General features: G+C 40.5%; 1 protein-coding gene across 1 annotated transcript in view; it reads right to left on the minus strand.

The window, feature by feature from the left end:
* The window catches only part of shank2b (SH3 and multiple ankyrin repeat domains 2b), a 150,565-nt gene extending 131,958 nt beyond the window's left edge, over positions 1-18,607 (minus strand). The window contains exon 1 of the mRNA XM_029497817.1: positions 18,477-18,607. The gene's annotated coding sequence lies outside the window, so the exon portion shown is untranslated. The remainder of the gene's footprint in view (positions 1-18,476) is intronic.
* Positions 18,608-20,992: the final 2,385 nt, after the last annotated feature.

Here is a 20,992-nt window from a genome sequence, read left to right on the forward strand (position 1 = left end):
GAAAAATCAGCATTGTGAAATGTAACTGTCTCCATGCCCTCAGGGTTTTTAGCAGTGATAGCCATCAGGTTGAATGTTTGCTCTTCAATCTAAATAAAAGCTCTGATTGAGGAACATCTGGTTGGCAATGAGTTCCCCCACCCCAGTGGTGGAATAATGAAACCATCTGACTGAGAAAACAACCTCGAGCAGCCATCGTCCTCAGATCAATAACTGTCACCAAAGACACCAGGGACCAAATAACCATTTCCCATAGGCACAAATCTGGGGACAAAGAGAGTGTGTGTGTTTTTGTATTATATAAATGAGTAGGAGCCAGTTTGTGTGTTGTATACTGTAGAAGCGTATTCTAGCTAGTCCCCTGGGTGGCCAGAAACTGTAGCTTATTAGGGCTGGAACTCATTAACAGAAGCCTTATGTTGACTAAGAGCATCCCTACAGTTGGATCACACACAGCTGAGCTAAGTTACTGCTAATGCAGACCAAACATTTCCTGCTGCTGCTGCTGCTGCTGCTGCTTATTTAAAGCAGTGAGGGGAGTTTTCTTGCTGAGCAGCGTGAAGAAATGGACAGAAAAGCATCGGACACTGAGGTCAAAACATCAGCCAGAGGATCGTTTTTACTTTTTGTGAGGGAGGAATGGAAGAAGCTACAGTGAGCTTCAGGCTTTGAGAAGCAGCACATTAATAATACATGTACTACACATCTTGTGTTTGTGCCAGAAGCCGTGTGGAAAACCTTTAAAAACAAAAAAACAGTTCCATTAACTCATTTGACGTGTTTTTATCTCAAGTCATTTAAAAGTGTGGGTCAAGACTAAAGACTAAAAACAAAAAAACATGATACCATCCATGAATCTTGAGGTCAATCTGCTACCAGCTCAACACACGTTCAAAGCTCTCAGACATTCACAGTGTTACAGTTAGGCTTCACCTACAGGACTGCAGCTAAATCCTGCAGTTCCTGCTACTGCTACAGTCTGGCTCCAACAGCCAGTCCCCATAGACTCGTATGTTAAAATATCCAACTCTACAGCAGAAATAAATTTGCTTACATCCAAACATCTTCTACCGCTTTTCCGTTTCCGGGTCGCGGGGGTGCTGGAGCCAATCCCGGCCAACGTTCCGGGCGAAGAACCATATTTGGTTTAGTGAAGACTTTAGGGCAGTCAGGCACTGCCAAAATGGTGACAGCAGAGTAACTTACTCAAGGCTAGCTTCAAAAACTAGTGTATAAATAAATCCGCACAACTGCCCTATGTCTCAATTCCTGGACTTTTACACTGTAAGAGAGCTGTGGACAACAACCTGCTCCAGGTTGGCCCAGAACCACCACCATCTCCTAAGTGGACCAGCTCACAGATCTTTTCACTGAATAAACTAAAGGCCAAACACACCCACAGCACCACCATACATATGTAGGCAGGAACGTATAGAATATGAATTATTAATGTGGCCTACATGTGGTAGAAGTGGGTCAGTGTGGAATACTGTCGCTGTTTCACCAGCTGCACACAGAGATACAGTACATATTATAAGATGAAGAGACATCTGGTTATTAATCGCTTTCTTTATAACTGCTCATTAATAATCTTTGGATAGAAGAGCAGCAGGTTAACAGACTTTCTTAAACCCACTGATTGTGTGGATTAAACTCACAAACTTACAAGTGACTGAAATGTTCTTACTGTACTCACACCTGGTCGATGCACCTGTTTAAATTAGCTCCAAATTAGCCTCTAATGCTGTAAATATCTAATTGTATTTATTCTGTCACTACTGTAAACTCAGACCAGATCTCTTTACTGAGATCAGAAAAATACAGGGCAGAATCCATTTGACTGTACAAGAAGCTGACAGCTCTCTAAAAGTTCTATAGAAAAGAGATAGCTGATTCTCTAAGGAGAAAACAACATGTCTGTCTCATAAACCATCACAGAGCAATAGCCCTCAAAAGGCAACAGGATATTTGGAACATAATGCAGTTACAAGGTTATTTCCTCTGTTCAAGGTCATGTCTTCTGATCACTGAAACAGCAACGGCTGCAGTTTGAAGCCGTCAGTTTGTTGGGCCCACCATTCATTCCCTCCTTCTTTCTTTTCTTTGCCAAATTCACTTACTTGGCTCCAACCATATTGGCTAAGTGAAAAACCTGAAACACACACACACACACACACACACACACACACACACACAGGACCTTTGCTGTTTTTTCTGTGTCCCACTTTCAATCTGTAAGCAGTCATATTGTCAGACTTTCCAGGCTAGTTTCTCTTGTATTAGCAGCCATCTGGGTTCAGGCTAAATGAGTCCAATTAAAAAGGAAAAACAAGTCATCACACTCACAATGACACGGCTACAAAAGCTAATCTCCCTCTTACTGCACTGCAGTGAAGAAAAAATGTAAAATAAGAATTATAGAGGAAATGCGAGGTGGAAATTGGCAGCAGCTCAAGCTGCTGCAGGGAACAGTGAGGAGATGCCCAGTCGCTGCCGGGCAGAGCGGCGGGGATGACAGTCAATGAAACCACATGAGATAAATGACATAGATTTAAGGGCTGAGAGATGAACAAGGAGAATAAACACTGTACTCCACTGATTCATACACATGGTGAGAATCACGTGGTTGGTGAGTTGGATACTGTGGTAAAACCACGTTATATAACCAAATTCTTCTTTTTGATAAATGAATTCAACCATAAATCATAGAACTGCACTAAAAACTCTCAACACTCCAATATTCATTCATTCATCTTCAACTACTTTTCTGTTTACGATTCAATTCAACTTTTTCTTATTTCTTATTTTCTTAGATTTACAATATTTAACGTTGATATTTTATGGCTCATGCAATTAAAGAAAATAACTAGTTCAGCAACGATACTGCTGAACTAAATCTAAACAGAATTCAAATACATTTCTACCTGTGGATTTTGTCTTTAATGGAAATGGTGTGCCAAGTATTCAAACAACTCCAATGCCACTCCAGTTCAATCCTAACAGGATGAAATGGCCCAGACATATCGTAGAAAAAGGCTTTTAACAACAGCCTTTGGAAGCTCCCTCCCTGCACCCTGAGGAGTTTCATCTAGCACTTAATGGCTGTCCACAGGGTGTCAGCATTTTGAACCCATCAGGTGGACATTTACAACCAAGTCCCATCGCTGAAATGACAGAGAGAAAGCATAGCATGACACAAGTCTCCAGGTAAATGCAAGAGTTAAACTGTATTTAATGTGATTGGACTTATCAGAGTGAGATATGTCACAAAAATCTAAAAAAAAACACAGACTGGTCTCTCGCTCGGGGAGGACGGCACGGGGGGAGTACTATTCCAAACCAGTATAGCATCCTACATAGAACAAGTAGTCTAAGTGGACAGGGAGACCACCGTAATTATTATTAACAACAATATTACCAACAATTTATTTGCAATAAATAGAAGGAATGTCACTTTACAAGAGAGATCTGAGAGCATCAAATCCAAGTCTATAAGTCTTTCTGGGTGAAGTTACTGAGGCCATCAGCTGCTGATGAACTGCTCCGCAAACGCTTGTCAGACAAATGTGGAGGTGATACACCATTAGACTTTATGCCATTTTCAACAAACCACTCACACGGTGCTGGTACAACATGTCTACTGCAGAGAACGGGGACAAGCCAGTCTGATCCACCAAACTGGGACTGGCCTAGTTAAGCAGATCTGGATTCTGTCGTGGCAGGATCGATTCACTTCAAAAAAGTGTTTCTAAATTTAATTTCTAAGTGTTCTAAGCCTATTTTTCTCACCAGTTACCAGCAGCCAGCTAACTATGAAAAACACCATCACATTAATTCAGAGCTTGTCAAACTTTGCAGTGACATGAGAAATGTTTGCCTTCAATAAAACAGCTCCTTCTACCGATCCTAACACAGCCCGGTCTAATGTGATGTGGAAATCAGGACATGCACACTTAATTTTAAGTGTATTTTTAGCCATTGACTGAGCCTACGTACCATTTCAGCCATCACATCCAGAGGAGAAAAGCTCTCTCTAGGACGAGGTCTCACAGTTGCAGACAGGCTCCCTGAGAGGGGAGAAAGGGGGGAGGAAGGAGGGGTGAGAGGAAAGGAGGAAACAAAGATTTCTAAAGTAAATTAAATCATTGAAACCTGAAAATATCAGCTATAATATTTCATTCTCTCAGTGAGGACAGGACAGGCCTCCACTGCGATGGATATTTTGTTTCTGATCCACCTTTAAAATAGTGGATCAGTGGATCAGAGGGTTTAATCACTCAGGACAAGTGATGTGTCGGTCGCAAACGATGCAGCTCTCAGAGTCGGCTCTTTGAAATGGACAACAGGAACCGGATCCTGCCTGGCTCGGAGCCTCACATGATCAGTCAACTACATGGCGTGTGGCTGCACTGAGCGGGAGGGGGAGGGACGGGGGCTACACACAGCACAGAGAGAAAACGGTCACTAGCACACCCACACAGAGACGGTAGGAACAGGTGGGATTTGAAAATGAGTAGCAGGAGAAGAAGCTAAATTTGGATGTATTTCGGTTTCATTGATCAAACAAAGGCAGAATGGGTGACCAAGGCTTCAGTCCGCCCACGCCTTACACATGTGATGGCACAGAGACTGTGTATTGTGGCCACATCCGTCCTCTGAGCGAATCTTCTAAAAAACAGGGCAAATAATTACAGACAGAAGGAACAGAAGCAGCTCCTCAAAGCTGAGGCACTTGGCCTTTCTCAGTGACAATTTTCTCTAAAGAACTCCTACCTCAAATCTTACCTGTTTTTCTTTTTGCTTTACACATGTTTATTGATATTTTGTTATAATGTGGATATGTTTATACACCTTTTTTATTTATTGTTATTGTTTTTATTTTGGTATTTTGGTATTTTGGTATTTATTGTTTAGTAATTCATTTTATGGATAATTTTATATTATTCATGGTAATAAAATAATCAAGCAACAAAAAAATCTGAGGAGCCAGTTGAGAGCGGAAAGAGGGTCAAATTTTAGTAAGCCGTGCCAAAAGAATCGGCTCTCTAAAAGGAGTCAGAATTCCCATCACTACTCAGGATCTCTCACTAATCAGAGGCAAGGATCTATGCCTTTCTCCTGCTTGGCTGAGGGTGCCGACTGGTTTGTATGGACCTTTACTTTTAACCTTTAAACCATATGGACCTTGAAGCTAAACCACCATCTCTAACCATGCCTATCTCACCCCACAGACTTCACATGTGAATCTGATCTTTGGAGTTTGTTTGTCAGTCATTACACTAATCACCTTATTAAATCTGCTGCATTGTTCATTCAGAAAATCCATTTCCTCTGATCATGAACCAGACAGAGATTGCATTTCCTTGATAAAACATTTGCATCTGTTTAGTTATATATCAACATAATTTCTGGGACAGGGTTGAAATATGGGTTTCCTTTTCTGAGTCAACCAATCTGAGTGAGTGTCTGCAACATGCAAATCTAATTTATGATTGCGCAACGTGTTAAACAAAAAGCATCAGCATCAGTTACATCGGCCCAGTCAAAAAGTCAAAGCCCTTTCACTTATTGATTTCAGCCCCTGTGTGTTTACTTGATTTGTTGTGTGAGAAAAGAAATTCCCAAATATTCTAACATGTGATTCATTCTGGGTTGCAGTCGTTACAAATCACCAGTCAACGTTTGACTCGTAAGTGCTTCTGCATCGCAGTCATAAAAATTGCATTTCTCTCAATAAAACTGCATGAAAGCTTGAGGCACAATAACGCACACGTCTAGTAACACATTGAGGTTCTGACCTAGAATTAGCGCTGATGTGTAATATATGAGCCTCCTGTGCAATAACTGGATTGAAGATTTATTTTCAATGGAACCTAATTACGCTGCTTTATTTATGTTTTTTGCGGCTGATGCAGCTGCCTGTGCGCACAGTCAAGTCTCTGAGGACAGCCTTAGACGGGGGGGAGGAAGGATGGGGGAGGTATAGGAAGGGGTAAACCAAACAAGTCTTCTGAAGATCAAAGATGGCATAAAAATAGTCAGTTTTCGCGGGGTTTTTTTTGCGCCAACGTCCTTGTTGGCTTAAAGCGTCATTTACACACAGGACCAGCAGCAGTGACTCAGGAGCCATCAATGTGAAAGTAAGACCAAAAAAAAAAAAAAAATTTAAATTGGTTTACAAAATGAGTGATGCAGCATACACATAAAGCACGTGCACATACACAAACAAATCAGCAGCGCTTCCAGCATGTAAGCATGAATAAACAAGAACCTAACCCTGAACGTCAAGAGTTTGTTTAAAAAAAATAATCAATCTATATATATATATATATATATACCACACCTTTAGTTACTAATTTTTTGGAAATGTTTCTCTCCCTTTCAAAAGAAAAGAAAAAAAAAAATCAAGATATAGCGAGGTGAGGCATAAATCTACACAGCCAAATTATAAAGCTTTTCTTTCTTCTTTGTTGCTTATTTTTGGGGGGCATTTTACTGTATGGCTTTATCTGACATAGTGTCAGAATGTGGCATTGACATGTAGAAAGGTCTCACACAGGCCGGGACACCTGGTCCATCCAGGTATCAGGTTGTCCCCAAAATATACACTGTAACAGTATGCACTGTTCAAAAAATGTACTCAATCTAAACTCGGACTTAGGTCAGGGGAACGTGAGTGAGATGATTTAGTGTTCCCTTCATTTTTTCAACGGTGTATAACCATAAAAAAAAGCTGCATGTTCTTTTTGTTGGCATCACCAATCACATATCAATCAAAACATAACATTTGAGTGTGTGAAAGTGAAAATAATGTGTTACACTGAAGTTCCCACCCTTCTTAAAAACAGTTAGATCACACACACACACACACACACACACACACACACACCAATGTCTGATATCAGATAAGTATATGAAGTAGGATTTCCAAAGAACTGTTTGAGGTCATTTAGAAGCAGTGATACATTCACTTTCCTGTAAAATGTCCTTGATTGTCTTATACTAAACAAGCTCCTTATCAAATGTGTTTGTTCAGGTCAAATTGGTGTATTGTCATCAGTTGATTTGACTCCATATCAACCTGCTTACCTGCTTATCAACATACTTTACTTTAGAGTCAGACTGTGTCACCTCTACTCGTATCCAGCCCTGCACACACTGCGGTGTGGCTGACAGCAAAGGTTACAGACATTAGAAGTATATATACTTTCAAATATATGTATTTTCAGCTCTTTAGTATTGGCTTCATCAGTCATACCTAGAGTCTATGTCTACCTTTATAGACAGTTGATGGATAAAACACTGGAGAAGAATCAAACATTGACTTTTAAACTACATTAATCAAACATTCTGATTGTCTTATCTGATCTCAACCCCTCTCAGCACATTGTCCTGAAGTTTTCACACCTGACACCCGATGTTTCAGTTTAAGCTTGGTGAGGTCTAGGTACAAACACTCCTGGGTTGGTTTGGGTGAAGAACACAGTTTAGGTTCAAATTGACTAGATTAAGGTTACAGAACAATTGTGAAACAAACTCTGTGGCCACACTCTTGACTATTTCCCCAAGTTGACTTTTATCAAAGCCCAACCTAAAACATAAAGCTATTAACGTAACATATATCACATTTTTTTTAAATGCTGTAGTATTAAATATCCATGAATATCTATCAATTAGGAAATACATTTCTGCTTTTTGGATGTGTTGAATTTCACAATTGCACATATTTTAATGCAATACAATATTAAAACGCAGCATAGTGGTGCCATCACAACAAGAAGGTTGTGGGTTCAGTTCCCGACCAGTAAGGAGCTTACTTATTTCCCTAACTAGTTTATACACCCAAAACAACAGCAAGGATTTTGGCTACTTCTGGAACGGCAGGAAATGCTTTCTTGCAGACTAAATTGTTTCTAAGAATCAGATCAAACCCCGCACCAGGCAGCAAATCCCGCACACCAACCCGTACAAGGCCAGACACCAAAGAGCAGGAGAGATCGACAGAATGGATCGGCACATTCACCTCACTCAGTTTAACTCTCCACACCAAGCCACCTGACCCACAGTACAAGTTGTCTGAAAAATGCATAACATTACAACGAAGAAGGGAAAGTTTTGCACCAGTATCCCTCTCAATAGTAATAGGAACCATGTCCTGACTCATTTCCAGCCAGTGACAGAGAACCCTGCAAAATGAATGGTTTAAAGTCCTCCTCTATATCTTCGGATTTAACCCCCATTAACTCAGGCTCTACCACGGTTGACTTGTGGCGAGCCCACAGGTAATCAGCCCGACAACGCTTGGCTCTTTATTTTTGGTCTGATATCTCGTCTTTAGGACCAGGCAGATAGAAATGAGGTGACCAGGATCGTGGCAGTAAAAACAAGCACAGTTTTCACCTTTGGCAAATGGATTATGCCATGAGAATTTTGGAGAACAAGACGTTTTATTTTATGATGCCAGAGTTTCGCAACACATTTAACACATTTAATACAAACTCATCAACCAGCACGGCAGCTTCAGTGGGCCACACCACTCTTTACTCATTGGGATATACCATAATCCTCCCTGGAAGACACTTTTTAAACTGTTCCAAGAGCACAAGCTCGAGCAGCTGCGCAAACTCTTACTTTGCTGGCTTGAGATCATTTATCAAAAAGCACTTCTTTTTGATGTGCAAACACCAAATAAATCTGATTGACATTCTTTTCACACACTATGAATTTTTAATTGTCACCTGAGGCTGACGCTCGAGCTCCAAGAGGTTTACTTTAAGGTGCATAGCGTCCACCTCTAGCTCCTGATTCCCCACCTCCCTCTTTATTAGAGAAAGTCAGCCGGAGATCCTCAGCTGATATGCCCGACACACTGGGCGGATCAGTGGGAATGGTGGCAGTGATGGGCAGGGCCATTGGGGGGGGTGTCAGGGGGGGCAATCCTGACAGCACCTCCTTTTCCTCCCTTTCACCACCTGCAACTTTAAACTAACCCCTATTAATAACCCCTATCCTTAATGCACTGACAATCAGCTCCTTAACCTCTGACCTTTTTAGTATTTGCTGGCACTTTAACATTCTGCCAATTTGTTACCAGCTACCAGAGTAGCCTTTTAAACAGGACTGACAGCCAAAGTCTGAACAGACAGAGGTGCATTATTGATTTGCAAATCTCGGCTTTGTTTCTCAAACCTTCAAAATGATATACAGTACGTAAGAAATGCAGATTACAGACGACTGCAAAGTGAATAACGAGCTCCTCAGGAGGCACCAATGGGCTTACCCGTGATGGAGCCCATGATGCAGTGGGTATTCATGGAGACTGCATACTCATTTCACTGCCTCTAACTGTGCAGACACGTTTATAATCAAACTAGGATTTCATGCTTTTGTGACCTCCGTATCCTGTGTGAAAGCCTAAAGCTGTGTGATTGGTGAATCTGAAGGAGTAAATTAAACACACGGAGGAATGCAATGAAATGCAGAACCTCTCCAGCAAGGCCAGAACTAGTATGAACACACACAGACACACACAGAAACACTCAATCGAAACCCAGCTGACAGGCAGAACTCAGAGAATCAGGAACCAAGAACCCTTCATGACACAAGGAACCAAAGCAAATGCACAAGTCTACAATAAAAAGTAGTCAAGAGTTTCACATGCAGCAAGAAATAAAGCTTAGCAACGCAGTGCATAACAACAGCTCTGCTGATCTCACTTGTTGTATAACTCCACTCAAAAATGAAACAGGTGTATTAACATTGATGGAAATGTAAAAAGCTACAGCATTCCTCAAATCAAGCTGTAACATGTCTCACTAGGACATTGAGTTTTGTTATTTTGGTTTTAATTATGGAGGGAGGACAATGACTAACCTGCACAACCTCATTAAAAGTTATATTCCTTATCACTGTACACATATCACACTTCAAATCATGGTCATTCAGAGCATTTGCATTCTATAATTGCCTCACTGGGAAATTTAAATGACATACTCAGCACAAGAGATTCACAGGAAACTGTGTAGAACACAAAAGGTGGCGCATACACGGATATAACACGAGGCAGTGAACAACACTCTGAGATGACAAATATTTATTTAAGGAATGTTGTGTGATGGGTTATGCAAAATGCACAGCAAATAATTCAACTAAAACTTCATGGTGATCTTGAAAGTGACTGTGACTCACATCACCCGTTGGTTTGCTGTTTTTTTAGTCTCAAATTTGTCATTTGTGAATTGGCAACCTGCTCTGTACTCTATCCTGATTGGTTGGTGCAGTCTGTCAGTCACATTGTAGGTATTTCCCCTAATAAATCCCATTTTATGGTCTATTTTCCTCTAAACGGGACCATCATTTAAAAAAAGGAGCACCATGTTGTATTTAAGAAAAACAAACTAGAGACTGAGACCACAAACGCATTTAAAAAATCTATACAAATAATAAATGAATGCATTTCAGGTAATAAAACAAGTGAGTGAGTCCTGATAAGCTCTCATGATAAAACATCCAACCTTACAACAGAACAGGACCTCTTTGCGGTTCATCTATGTTCAAGTCTTCAGCCAAAATTTGAAAGATACAGTCATGAAACTATACAGTTGCGGGATTGGTGTCAACTGAAAGCAGAGTTTAACAATGGATGTGGACTCTCCCATAAGAACTTGTTGATGGGTGTCATGGCAGCCATGATATCACCTGATAATGCTTAACAATGATTGCCTTGGCTCTCATTAACTCAACAGTGGATTGCATGTCCCAGCTTTGCAGAGGGACCTAGATTGAAAATACGCCAGGAACAAAAGGAGGCTCTGTTAAAAGATCGAGACAATTGCCGGAAAATAACTTCAAACTGTCAAAGATCATTTCAGAAAATAAATGATTTTAAATTTTGCACTTCCCTGATTAAATACAGTTTATGATCCAAAGCACCAGTATGAGATTTTCTAGAGAGCAGGCACTTTGTGTTACCTGCTGGGTGTGAACAGTTGAAATTGTTTTTAAAAAAATGCAAAAAAATATGTGTGCACAAGGGAACGCAATGGAGCCCAAAACACTTGCATATCAGGCTCTTACAATCAAAAGCACCACCCACCCCTCTGAGCACAATCTCTGCATTACTACAAACAAATGCCGCCCTGCAGAGATGAAGCTGACATGGAAGAGTATAATCTGAAGTCTCCTTTCTGTGTAAACTTACCGTCTCCAACTCACCAGATGTGGGACAATGTGGACAATGTGGGATACCATTGGACTGAGGTACTAAAAAAAAAACAAAAAAAAAAAAACCTAATTCTTTGTTGTGCTTTGGCTCATAATATTACTATGTTTTTCCATCTGGCTTATTCAGTAGCACATAACAGCCTATGCAAATAAAAACTTCGCAAATATATTCTGTTTAAATACACAGATGCTATTTGTTAATATAGACCAGCGGGTTTTCTGTGTCCAGGGCAGAATGTCTCTTTCCAACCATGGGACCATGGGACCTGTACTTCTGTCACACAGACACATGGGAGATGTCATACTACACAATATAACAACTGCTATCATGTTAGTTTACTAAGTGTCTCTCAGTCAGGTATCCCAAAGCACATATTCCTTAACTACAAATGCAACAGAACCTCATTTGTTATTATGTCACCATTATTATAAATTGGCCATTTGTGAGCATTGACAACGAAAGTCTATTTGTGATGCAGTGTTGTTAGTTGCATAAACTGGTCCGTAGAGGGACTGGTCATCAAGAGCACTGATAGACATTTCTGTCTCTCAGTGTATAAAGTATCTATTAAGGTTTTACAAACTTTCTCCTCAAAAATCACACAGTCAAATCTGTAAACCACTTTTCACAGGGGTTAGAAAGCTGGCAGTTTATTGATATAGCACTTTTTACAGATGATACTCATAAAGGACTTCACAATCAAAACAATAGAATGGAATGAAGAGTGGCGTAGTGTTTTCCTAATAAACTTCTAATTTTTAAGTGTGACACATTTTCAGAATCAGCACAACATTGATTAGTTGTACCTGTCATTCAATAAAGACTTACTTTATAGATATAAATACTCTAAGAACCCAGTGAAGGAAATAAAGGGCTGATGTACAGAGGAAATCGGTCACGCTCATACTCAACCCTACCTGATGATGCAGGAGGTATTTGTATCACTCTGTCAACCGATGGTTTAAAGGCATCACTCACTCACTCACTCAGTCGGGGACAATCACAGTTTCCACAAATCTTAAGTGAACCACGCTCCAATCTTTCCACATGATTGTGCCACCAGCCCAACGCAGACTTCCTGTTTTCCCCACTGAAGATAAAGCTCAGTGGGTAAAGGTCAACTACTTAGGGAGGAAGGAGCACAAGTAAGAAGCTCACAGCCAAGAGCCAGTATCGAACCTCATCTGCACCTCACTGCACCACAAATCCCAGCAATGGGAGCACCGGGGGCCCCCTGACAAGACTAAAGATCGGCTTTACTTTCCAGGCTGGCTATTTGAGGGCGGGTGGCGGGGTTAGATCTAAAAAACAGTCCGCCTTTCTCTGTCACAGCCATCATAGCCATCATCACCACCACCCCCTTACCCCATATAAACATTTGATGGAGTGATCAGACTCAGATGTCCCCAAGTTGACTTTTATAATTACTGATGACAAACTTTATCCAAAGCTGACTCTCCCTCTCTCACACAGGCTTCCTGTCGCCCCCTCCCACAGATAAATGTGGAGCAGGAAAAGGGTCATGCTCTCCAGAGATCTGAGGGTGAATTGGTATGTGGTGTGGCAGCGGCTGAGCACAGGTCGCCTGATCTCATCTTTGACATTCATCTTTAATATAATACAGAGAAGGCGGATTTCTCTGAAGACATGCCACATTTTTGATTTGATTATCATGCTTTGGTTACCTTCACCAAGGAGAACTGGTTTCCATCTGAAAATATTGAACCAGTAGTTTATCAAACTTGTTCCAGAAATGGCACAAAAATTATCATTTTCCCATAGGTTCATATATTTTTCTAGTTTCTCAGAACCTTGATTTAATAAAACTGTACATATTACTGATGCTGAGATTTGTGACTTTGGTGGTGGTGCTATGAGTGACACTTGATCCTATTGTTTAAAGTGTATTGCCAATTTAAAGATGCTTAGTCAAAACATTGAATAATAATTCAGAATACAGCCAACCAAGTTACAAGTACTTCATTTAAACAGTTGAATATACTTCCTAACTAACTTATAGAAATAAAATTGACCCACTTAAAATTATAGTAGATATACAATTGAGAGCTTAAATAATCATCAACAAGGGATGTATGAGTTTTTAGTCTTTTTGGGATATCTTAAAAAACTGAATGACCAGAGAACTCACTATTGCCAACTGTTTCTTGCCAAGTGCAGTCTAATTTTTTTAAATCACGATTGGCTTTGTGGACAGCACTGCAGCACAGTGTTTACTGGTGTTGCCCCACGGTTTCGGTTCCCTGGCCTAGGCCTTTCTGCACAGAGTTTGCATGTTCCCCCCGTGCTTGTGTGGGTTTCCTCCGAGTACTCATCCCAGTTTCCTCCCACCATCCAAAGACATCATGTTTAAGTCAACTGGTGACTCTAAATTGTGTGTCTGAGTGTGAGTGGTTGTTCGTCTCTGTCTGTCTCTGTGTGTTGGCCCTGTGATGGACTGGTAACCTGTCCAGGATTTACCTCGCCCTCGCCCAATGTGAGCTAGGATTGGCTCCAGCATCCTCACGACCCGGAAATGTATTAGTGGATGATTCACTTTGTTGATTGGCTCTCAGGGTGCCAATGATTAGGGGCCAATCAATCATCCCTGCTGAGTAGGTTTTCATTTAGTCTTCTACTGAAAACAAAAGACCTGCAGTTCTATAATCAATACTAGCCAAGAACTCAGAACCAGCTCGAACTAACTAACTTACTTTACTTGTAGAAAGGAGAAGCACCCCAGTCTGCCCATCATAATGAATCATAATCACTATGTGGGGTGTACTGATAAACTACTGCATAGTAAAAAGACCTTCAGGAAATCTTGTGTTATGTTTTTAAATCAATGCTGGGTTTTTTTTTTTCTTAATAAAAAGGACAGACAGGAAACCTGGTACTAAAAGTAGCAGTATCTTTGATGATGAGTCCGAACAAGGTCTTAGGCCGTGGTTCTCCCTCAGTAAACTGTGAGCTAGTCCTTCCACAACATTTAGTGCCCCAACTGAAGGAGTTCAAGTATCTCAGAGTACTTCATCACTGAAAAGATGAAGTGGGAGACTAAAGGACAGATCAGTCAGTAGTAATACAGATCTTGTACCAGACCAGCTTGGCGAAGAGAGAGTTGAGCATGAAGGCAAAGCTTGTCAGCACGAGAGTGTTTCCACATGGATGGATGGAGTATCTCAGCTAAGCATGAACTGGCGTTTGCAGTGGATGCCGGGGGAGGAAAGTGAACAGGCGTCTCAATTCATGTCCCTGAAAAAACAAAAATGTGATGCATGGCACACGCACTGTAACACTGGGAGAGACAGCAGGTGCAGGCTGCAGAACCGTTAGGTATTAATTAAACATTCTGAGTAAAAGAGATGGTCCGCCCACCTAGTTGCTTACACTAGACATTTGGGTAAATTAATCTACGGTAAATGTCACTGCTCAGATTGGATGTCACAGATGATAGAAGCAGCAGCAGCTGAAATGACACGCTTTCAGGAAATCCTGGCACCAGGTGTCATCCAAAACTGAAGAAAGGCACCTATTTGAGCCCGAGGCCTGCAGCTTTTCCTTCCATCCCTCTGCATCCAATATGTCCATTTTCAACAGTAGATTGTATTGTAACCACCTTTATTCAAGTTGTAAACGTGTGAAATTGTTAAACAAGCTTTGTGAATTCTGGGCAGTTGTCCAGAGAGAAACACACTGACCGATTCTGTCTATTTCCTTCAAAAAGAAACCATCTGATAATTTCCTCTCATTACCAGTTCAAAAAAGAGCTCAATTTCAGACTGAGAGGGATTTTAAACTGGCCAGTGTGTCCTCGTGTTTAAATTGGGCAGAAAATATTGACGATTTTTAACAGTCGCTGGATGCAAACATGAGGGCCTTTTGTTTTTGTATCATTCTAAAATAAAAGACTTTTGAATTAGGTTATATTAATAACACAAAACCATCACATGCAGCAAATTTAAAATCCATCTAAATTATTTTTGTTCCTTCTCTTGCGGAAGTTTGGTCCAAACTGTAGCCACTATAGGAAAGTGGATATCGACTCTGGATCTGTAAGGTGATGCAAATGCTGAAGAGATTTAAACCTTTATTCTATTTAAAGACCATCAGGGGGCAACTCCACTGGTTGTAAAAAGAGGTCAGATTGTATTGAAGTCTACATAAAAATGATCTTGCTTCTTTGTTAATTTATTAGTTCAGCAAACATTTTCCTAATGAGTTTTTGGTCCCAGTATCTAATTTCAAGTGTTCTTCAATACATCCTGGTATTCATTTCTTAAATAATGGTCCCATTTAGAGTAAAATAGAGCAAGATTTGGATTAGGGCATGGTTACTGTGAGACAGCTTGCATCACACATGGTGACCTGCCTGACAACCAGGATATAGTACAGGTCAGATCCACCCTCACACCTTCTCCAAAAGCTCCAAATGTGTTTCCTTTTCTTCTGGTTTCAGAAAATCAAGACGGCTGATGGACAAATTACAAGATCATATCCTCAAAACACCAACTCACAATGAAACGGATCATTTTAAAAATGCACATCTTCCCTAAAGACTAGGGGAATAGCAATTCATTTATTTTTACAACATGGCAGATTAAATGAAGTGTGATTGACTGATATGTGCAACAGGGAGGTGAAATCCATCAAAGGAATGTAGTTACGACTTTTTTGTGAGGCTTTAGCCCCAAAAATGATTTTAAAGTTGTGGTTTGAAATATGACTGATGATCAAAAACCCCACATTGTGTCTTTTGGGATTACTACCAGATAATGTTCTAATGGATAATGTTCCAAATGCCAAAAATCATTGTGTCATTTAGCTATGATAACTTTACGCCACTGGAAATTTCCCATTGTGTCCTCTTTTAAGGAATGGATTCAGGTACTAAGCTCAACGGCGAGCTGTACGGTATTCTTACTTCTGTAACTGTTATAATGCAACAGTTACTTATTTGTAATTGTCTCACCAAAAAATTTATTTCCAAAAAAAAAAAAAAGAAAGAAAGAAAATGACTGATGACCTGATTGAGTGAAGAGATACTTGATGCAACACTGTCACTGAAACTTTAGACTCTGAAGTAGATAGACACTAGAAATATGTCATGTGAGATCTTTAATCTTTGGCTTTAACTGCAAATCTGTTTGTTTAGGCTAATATTCATCAACACTTTTTCTTTCACATTAGATAAAGTTGCAAAAACCTGAAAATGAATGATAATGAAATGATATTGTCAATATTTTTAGAAATATTCATTAATATTGAATTCTATCAAATTCAAGCCAATTCAGTAGTATATCAGTAGGAAAGCTGAGAGAAAGAGAAACTTCATTTACAGTAATATGACAGATCTCAGTATATTCCCTCCCTCCAGAATGTTTGATTTCATTTGACATAATGCTCATATCATGACATTTTTTTTTACAAGAAACAACCAGATGACAATAGTCTGGCACAAACTACATTGACTCAGCTAACCCAGACCTGTAATGGGCATTCTGAGCTCTACCTGTGGCTGGACTTCATTTTCACCCACATAAAACTTAATACTTTCAATTTTACACACAGCACATCCATGAGAACAAAGCTTAAGACAACATCGGGCTACCACAACATTTTTATGAATGAGTGGAGACAAGAAGGATTTCAAACATAAAGACATGAACTAATAGGGTTTAGGGGGATGATTCTTTTTATCCCAGGCTCAGTCACATCATCATTTCATGTTAAAATTCTGCAGTGAAATCGATTGACTCCACTACGATCACAGCAATCAGCTGACCCGCACAGGGAGGAAACGTTCATTCATCCAATGCTACAAGCTAACAGAGGAAGCTATCAGTTCGAGCCAACATCCACCTTATTGCTTCACCTGCTCTGTAAGACACTACGCAGCTCCACTGACAGGAAATTATTTTCTTAGTTAGGAGACAGGCGTCAATGCTCCAGTTACAAAGCTAGCAAACGAGCTACCTGGCAGTTAAAGTGATGCCACGAAAACATTTTATTTTTGATATTCAAAGTTTGAATAAAATTGGAATATTTCAAACAAATATTCAGAACTGTGTAAATATGAAGGCAGGTCCTCTGGGAAACAAAGATATTAATGCGGCATAAATAATTTCCAAGCACTTCCTTCTTTTAGTTATGAGTCATTAATTAAAAACAACTTTTGGGTTGCCAGGTTGTGAAAGATCCCCTGGGCCAGTGTTTATCCACCTCCACTGAGACGCTTTCATGGGGACTGATTGAGTATTAGCCACATGGAACACTTTCAAAGAATAGTGATGAATAGTTAAAGAATTAATTGCTTTCTTTTTTCTGTCAACTTGAGTTAGTAATCCAATCATTGCTTTGATTACTAAACAGTTTCAGTCAGTAGAGTCATCAGAAAGGGTCATGAGTTTTAGAAACATCAGCAAAAAAAGAAAAAAAATGCAGATGACAATAGTCCCTTGGCTCTAAAAATATTTAGCAATTTTAATTGGGAATTTGACCAAAAAAAACAAAAAATAAAAAATAAAATAAAAAATATTTAACTGACATTTGAATAGTAGGTTTATGAAAATGGTTCCCAAATTTTCTCTGCTGGAAGCCAAAAATAACAACAACAACAACAACACACAAAACAAAACAAACATTTCATATCCCCAACCAGCCACATGCATAAATCCAATTTCTGTCAGCATGACAACAACACAGGAGGCTTTTAATAAAAATAAAGGTTAAATGAGAGCACAGACCTGCAGCATGGAAACTGCGGAAGAGCCAATAACATTAACCAGGAACCTTCATGGCAATTAATGCAGTGCAGCAGTTAATGGTGTTGCCAGTTACACCTGTGTTTGACAAAATGCCCGCTCAGCTTTTTTCCCTCCACAACCTCCACCCGGTCCCATGTGGCCTGCTGCTGTGGGAATCACTGCTTTGTTATAAAGGATCCTTATTAGTCCTTTTTGATGACGTTAGGATATTAATCAGCTGACTCCGGTTTTTCACAATCTGGCAACCATACTCTGCTCTTATCAAAGCTTTAGTAATAAGTTCATTGGTCATTCCTGCTTACTTTTTCAGAAGCCTTATTGGGAAATAGTTCCTATATTTTATTGGGAATAATTACACTTCCTTACAGGAAAACTACAACTCCAGACAGAAAAGAGAAAGGCTCCGTGGAGGGGGAGTCCGTCCAGCGCCGCTGCGCCTCTGCGCTGTTTCAGGCTGCCGTAAAAAGTCAGAAAAGCTCCAGGCTTACCTTGGACGTCGGACTGATTCGTCCTCTCCTTCCTCTTGCTCTTTTATTTCTCCTAATGTCGCTTCATGCCGCCGACCCGGAGGACCAGCTCCGCAGGGGAGAGAGATTTCCTCTCAGAAGTGCGGATCTGTTGACGGAAGGAGACAGAGACACAAGGGGCAGTGACGGGCAGTGACGGGCAGCCGGCGCCTTTTAAACCTGATCTCCTGGGGAGAAACCCGACTGCTGCTGCTGAAATTCAATATGAAGCGACAGACAGAGAGCGCGGCTGCGAGCAGCGCATCTCCCGCCTGACACGGACACAGGAGGGAGGACGGAGCTGGGAAGGTTTATTATAGGGACTCACGGAGAGCAGGTGGATGTCTCCGTCATCTGTCACCTCAGGCCAGAGCAGAAATCACCCTGAAAGTGAAGCGAAAGCGGAATCTACCTGAACTAACTCGCTGTTTGAGCCGGACTACCTGTTCATTATCATCACAGAAGGTTATTCTGTAAATAGCAAAACAAACAAACAAACAAACTGTGAAGCCTGCTTCAATTTGATAAAAAAAAACACCCTAATTTCCTGCTGCAGCTTGATAAAAGGAGCTGACTACAGGCTGAATAAAAGTCACATGCCAGGCAATAAGGGATTAGTGGTCTGTATTTGAACACTGATGGAAGCCAAGGAAGCAACGTGAGATCACCTGAGTTCAGGCCACCAATAGGGGTCATATTAAAAACAGACCATTAAAGCCAACACCGGAAAATAATATCCCACAAAGCTCCAGGGTTTGGTAAAATCAATCACAATTAACCTGACATTATATCAGCATCCAACAAGTTGTCCAAGCTGAGCGCGCTAGCAGCTCCATGGTTGGAAATTAAGGGAACACAATTCATCCAGCGGGAGAAGTGAATGTGTGAAGTAATCCATCTATTAGTTGTTGATACATTATCAGAACAGCAAACATGAATCTTGGGGTAATGCTTGAGGAAAAGTCAGGGCTGGAGTTAACCTTAACACACCAGAAACTCAAATTTTGTGCCAGTTCATACACATGTATAACAAGTGAGGATTTTTTGTTTGTTCGTTTTTTTGGTGTTTTTTTTTTTTTTTTTTTTTTAGTTTTAAGGGTTCATCATCTGTACACCACAAAGTGTCATGGCAATCCATGCCGTGGTTGTTTGGTTATTTCAACTGGTACCAAATTGGTAGAGTGGCCAATAGATCCAGACTTTGGAGCAGCTTAGCATGGCAAAAATCTATTTATGAATACTCTGAAGCCTCTTTTACCCTGGCAAAAAAAAAACACTAACATATGACAACACCTGGCTCTTGTCATCTATTACGAAAAGGTTTGATTGGCATTCATTACCTGGTCAAACCAGGTATTTATCAGCTCGGATAAACACAACATTAGTGTAGACTGAAAACAGCCCTGTCTTTGCCACAGCCTAGATTAAAACAATGTGCAGTCAGTGATTTCAACACAACCTCAAACAATATAGCTTTCATTTTTCTGCATTGGGGTTTCTTGTTATTTATCAGCAGACTCACAGATTCACAAGCCAGGGTCTATTTGGCTTTATGCGTAAAACCATAAAACAACAAGATTAAATGATCAAAATGTGTGATGAACGTTGAATTAGATGGGATGAGACTTAAGAATCTTGGCTGGAACAAAAGCCCCCCTTGAGGTTTTCATGTTGTGGGGAAGCTGAATCTTTTTTCTTTCCTCTCTCTCTTATTTTCAGATTGATATTTTCGGACTGATGTTTGCAAGAAAAAACAACAGTTGTTCTCAAAGAATAACTGATGTGGACACGACTCCATGGTGAGAAAATTAAGTGACACTGAGTGGTGTATGTGGTTCTGGTGGGTTCTTACCGCTTTCCACAAAGGGGAATGAGACATCTGACTCGTATCCACCTGCCCTTTGAGCAAGTTGTCTGTCTGTCAACCCCACCTCCACTCCCTCCAGCTCAGTGGTCCCCAACCACCGGTCCATGGGTCCTTTGGTTCCTGGCTGCACAAAAAGACTAAAAAAAAGAAAAAGAAAAAAAAAAGTATTTTATTGATTATCAGAGTCATTTTGAAAAAAATTACCACATACTTTCGTATGTGCCTCTGGACACGTGCCAAGACACTAGTCTCGGTCGGTCACGTGATGCAGTCAATCAACAAGTAAGCCCACAAGCTATCAAAAATTAAACAGCCATCTTTGGAGAACTTCTTTGCAAAGGGGAGAAGGCCCAATGAGGAGACAGAAAAGGGAAAGCCTACGACTTCCAATAAAAAGAAAGCTGCATTTAAAAGACAATATCAAAAGTCCAACTTAAAACACAGATTTATCACCAGAGGTGATTCTCACGCACAGAGCCCGCTCTGCATCATGTGAGGCAACAGGTTAACAAATGAGGCAGCGAAGCCTTCAGAACTGCTTTGGCACAGGGAGACATGCGCTTTATCAGGGCTTTGGTCACCCTTCATACATTCATCGTAATGGTGAGCTGTGTTTTTCAACACTTTTTTA

This window comes from Echeneis naucrates, chromosome 3 (genome assembly GCF_900963305.1).
Source record: "Echeneis naucrates chromosome 3, fEcheNa1.1, whole genome shotgun sequence".
NCBI classification, from domain to species: Eukaryota; Metazoa; Chordata; class Actinopteri; order Carangiformes; family Echeneidae; genus Echeneis; species Echeneis naucrates.